Consider the following 5,408-nt stretch of genomic DNA (forward strand, 5'->3'; position numbering starts at 1 on the left):
TATTGACATAAAATGGCTCCCATCTGTTCACGATCTCCTGCACTTTTCTCGGTACAACTGGGCAAAGTCCGCATTGATCTGAAAATAAACACAAAAACTGTGAAATATCAGTGATAAGGAAGTGGAAAATGAAAAACAGAAACGCTTGACAAAAAAAAAAAAGGAAGAAAACAAATATGCTTCGGGGTATAAACGGTCGTCATAGCCACACTTCTAGATTTTTATGTAATTAATTATTTCTTATTGGTCTCGAGGGTTGTATTTCATGCTGGAGAAAAAAATGAGACCGATATCTCTGATTTTTGTTTCAGATGTTATCGTTAAAATCAATTTTTAGAAATACCAGGGATGTCTTGCATATCTAAACACCAAGAAGGGATAGTCCTGACAGAGTACTCCTTGGAGTACAAATTATACAAATAACAGGTAATTTGCATTCCCTTTATCTTAAAAAATATTAAAAGTAAAAAATAAAAAAGGCCTCATATATTGTAAAACTTCACTACATTCTCTCACTGGTGTATGTGACATCTCAGCCAGAAGTGTAGATCTGTAGAATTTTTAAGTCTAGATCCTTCTACTCAAACACAGATCACCACATTGATTATGCTACAAAGAGAAAGACTGGAGTAGATTACCTTTATCCAGGTGCGAAATCTTGTTCCATTGCACGAGTTAATTCCATACATTATTTGTTTCATACAACGCCTTCAACAATAACACTAACAGACTTACTAGTTCAAGAAAGAGTCTTGAATTCAGTGCAGAAATGGCAACCATAAGGCCTAGGTGTCCAGGCCTACTACTGAGTGGTAGTAATAATAGTAGAAGTATTTTCATGGAATGCAAATCAGTAGCACATTCACATTACATACACATGTACGCAGCCGAGTGCAAGTAGCATTGAAGTTGATTATTCCAGTAAAATGAGTGACATGATGCACGCTTGATAGTAAGAGTGTTGAGTGCACACGCCAAAGGTAATTGTTCATTGTGACATCAGACTCAGTAGACCTAGTCATGCAGTGGAACAGAAACTGTTTATTAATTGTAGACCCCCTATTTTAATATGGGAGTCAATAGAAATTGGTGATGTCAGCCAATATGGCCCATGCGATAGAAGTTTTTAAAGTTCAGAGCTTGACGCCACTGCACTGGCATTGCAACATTGGCGCCCTAAACCCTGGGGCGCTCATCACACAGGGGGCTTCGTGTTTGGGCTGGTCGCAGTTCTATTGTAGCGCCCATATAGGGTCTACGTACTATTGGTGGCCTAAACACAACGTTAAAAATAAAACCCATCTAACAGCATATGCCCTACATTTTATCACAGCATAGGGCATGATAAGGCCTAGAACTGTGCCTTTCTACGTAGAAATTGATAAATTAAACCTTACAAGAGTGTAGGAAGGGGTGAACTGACACTAACTTGTTACTGTTACTCAGTGTTAGACGACAGTTAGGCCTACGCTACAGTAGCCTGTTATGCCCATAGCTTTACCTTTCAGTCAAGACACCAACATCGTAAATCATTAGGTAGAATGGGCGCTTTATAAGAGTCCCTGTATTATTACACTTGTACTTGCAGTTTCACCGAAATAGAGCCCCCACAATACTAGTATAACGTTAGCCTTCATGTAACTTGTTACAATGTTTGGATAGACACATTACTAATTAGCCATGAACAGCTAAAGTTAGCACTGGCGCTTCAGCTGCTAGGGATGGACAGCGCTGTATACAGCGGCAAGGCTCAAACTCGTCAAAAATGTAGGGCGGTTAGTGCACATCTTAACATCTTTTATCTTTGGTTACTGAGTCCCAGAGTTATCAAACACATTCTTAAGCATTCATACAGTAATATGCTCACCTTTAAGCAACTTGGTCAAGCTTCCGTCAGATCATGCCCTCAAAAAACTCCGGCCTGCATGACTTCTGCCTTCAAGACCAACTCAACTGTTCGAGTCAAGTGTTTGTTTGCAAATGGTCGATGGTAGGTACAAGTACATACACATATTGTGCACTGAATGTGTGTGTATGACTACGCTATCTAGCATCGCATGAAGCAAAGTGACGGCCAGCGCCAATTCCGGTTTTAGGCGGTTCAAGATAGCGCATGACGTCATTTACAAGTCATCTGATTGGCTGAAAGTTTAAGTCCTTGTTAGATTTAGATTGCGAACAGCTTCGACATTCAACTTTTAATCGAAGCCACCTAAAATAAGTCTTAAAGACTTAAAATATTTTAAGTCGTAAGAAAGATTTAGAATTTAAGTCCTAGAAATTAAGAGAGTTCTTTTGCAATCGGAAGTAGTACTCATCAGAGATATCCAAAGCACTAAAGCCAGTTATTTTATCCTGTACGGGGCCCCATACAGTAGCCCCAAAGCGCCCCCTACACACACACACACACACACACACGCACACACGCACACACATATTGGTTTCATTCAGCCGAAAAGGGTCACGGCTAATTTCTTTTGCAATGGAAGTAGTACCCATCGAATATCCAAAATACCAAAGTCAGATATTTTATCCTGCACGGGGCCCCAGACAGTAGCTCCAAAGTGTTTTGCTTTATTCTCTTTATTGTTTGCATCTATTCTTCTTCTTTGATATGCGCTCCTTCGTCTTCATTTTCGCGACAACGACAACGTCCTCATCATCATCATCAGTTTTGCTGTTCTGGCAAACATTTTCCAGCGTATCGGCTACGTTCGATTTTAGAGCGGCGAGAGCGGAAGACATTCGTAATTGAGTCTGGGAAAGCGTAGGAACAGCGTAGCTAAAGCGGCCAACAGCGTTATCGAAGCAGGAATGAAGCGTCGTAGGAACAGGCCTTGATTTCATACAAGAGTAGAGAACTTAGTGAGAGCGTCGTTAAAGCGGGAAGGTCGTGCTTTGATCAAGAAAGCGGCGCAGCAGCGGGACCATGTCGTCGGTGGTTAGTTTAGACTACTTCCCGTTCTTGTGCCGCTGTTACTACGGTCAGAAAAACCTGGAATTGTTACGTTCATCCCGCGGTATTTACACTGTCACTGCTCTCTCCCCGTTTGAGCTACGATTCAAAATAGGTCAATCTTGATGGGGAGATGGGGAAGAAATTTTGAACCAGTTCAAAATTTCTTCCCGATCTGTAAAATTGCCAGATCCAACCCCATCACCCGAACGCTGCTGCTACGATGCTCCCGGTCCCCGTACACTTTTGCCGCTCTCTCCCGATCTGACAGATTGAATAGATCGGGATGCAGATCTTGATAGTGGAATTATATGTGGGGACACTTTAGGAACACTCCGTGGGGCCCCCGTACAGCTATATAACTGCTTTCGGTGTTTTTGATACCTCGTTGAGTACTACTTCCATTGCAACAGAAATTATAGCAGTGATTCTTTTCACGTAGAATAAAATGATACGGAAGCACTTTCCAGCTACTGGCTGGAGGCCCCTTAAAGAATAAAAATAACTGGATGGGTTTGTGTTTTACGTATCTCAGCTGTTGATTCCACTGCCAAGGAAAATAGGCATACATGACTCTTTTCACCTAAAAACGCTTAATTCATATGGGGTGGGAATACCTCGGGGCTATACCTGTCAAGGGCCCTGCATCCGGGCCAATTTTGCACCTCTTTTAATCGAATTCTTTAATGCTGAATTGAATTTAGCAAAAATTTCGCCTAGACGACATGGTAGTTCAATGTCATAATCTCTTCATTCAAATTCATTTTGAAACATTCACATTACCTCTAACCTTATTCTAAATAACACCTTTTTCAACTGAAATCCATTTATAAGACAAGCACCATTCCACTATCCGTTCATTCACAGATTCATAATGATATAGTCACGTGATCACATGCTGCGCTCGTTCATTCAAATTGATTTCTGGCCATCTAATTTAACATGTTCTGCAGTCAGTTAAACAGATATGTTCATGCTTGACCTCTTTCCTTATTTTCTTTCTATTTTCTTTCATCGTAGTTATTTTTTTGTAAGCATCATAACATTTCGTGTTTTGGTATTCGTTTAAGAGCCTTTGACACCATTTTTTTTTTTTTTTTTTGTTTGTTTTAACGTGCTTTTTGAATCCGAAGAAGTAAGAAGCCACAAATTATCTGGCCGTTACGAGCGCTTTATTACGAGCGGTCGGCCAGTTCCAGGAAGTCAAGGTTATGATCCTCAAATGTTGTTTTTTTTTTTAATTCTTTCTATGTCTTCTAGAGATATACGTCTGTATCTATTATGCTGTCATGACTATAAAAAATGAAGTTAATCTGCATTACTGGTACACGTATAGGCCTATAATGACATGTATATGAAAGAGAAGGAGCGTTACAGAACAACCAAATCCAGTTATACTAGATAAAATGATATGATACTTTTACTGCTTTAAACGAAAACACGCATAGAAAGACAAGTTAAAATGATCTGAAACAAAGAAATAGCATGATTTGAATTTGAATGAACACGTTTGGAATTTGACTGTCTTTCGTGAAATCTAATGACTGAAATACCCTTTTCGGCAAGTCAAGGCGATTTTGAATGAACGTAGGGTACCAGCCAATTTGAATACCCATTTTACGAATTTTACAAAAGTGCGAAATTGGCTGGAAAAACCTAACTGGCTTTGATGTTTTGGGTATCTATGATGTAAACTAAGGCCTACGATTGTAAAAGAAAAACAACTATGACTCTTTTCAGCTAAATGATGTCATAATAATTATGTGGGGGAGGGGCACTCTATGGCTACTGTACTGGGCTCAGTACAGGATGAAATGACTGGTTTTCGTAATATGGGCATCTCGGTTGTGCACTATACAGAAGTATGCTTCCTTTGCAAATTTCTTGGGTGTTTTGCTACTGTAACCTATAGGACCCCGTATACAGGATAAGATGACTTGCTTTGGTGTTTGTGATATCTCTGTTCAGTAGGCCCTGATATTTACGTTACAAAAGAATTTGTAAGACCATTTTCAGCTGATTCACAGTACATGTATAATGGATGGGACACTATGGAGCTACTGTCTGGGGCTCTGTACAGGATAAAATAACTGGCCTTGGTATGTTGATTATCTCTGATAGGTACTTCTTCCAGTGCAAAAGAAATTACCCGTGTTTGGGGCTATACTGTCTGGGCCCCGTACAGGATAAAATAACTGGCTTTGGTATTTTGGATATCTCTGGTGGGTACTACTTCCATTGCAAAAGAAATTAGCCGTGACCCTTTTCAGCTGAATGAAACTAATGTGTGTGTGTGTGTGTGTGTGTGTGTGTGTGTGTGTGTGTGTGTGTGTAGGGGTGCACTTTGGGGCTACTGTCTGGGGCCCCGTACAGGATAAAATAACTGGCCTTAGTGTTTTGAATATCTCTGATGAGTATGCCTACTACTTCCGATTGCAAAAGAAAGTAGCCA

This window comes from Diadema setosum, chromosome 21 (assembly GCF_964275005.1).
Source record: "Diadema setosum chromosome 21, eeDiaSeto1, whole genome shotgun sequence".
Lineage (NCBI taxonomy): Eukaryota > Metazoa > Echinodermata > Echinoidea > Diadematoida > Diadematidae > Diadema > Diadema setosum.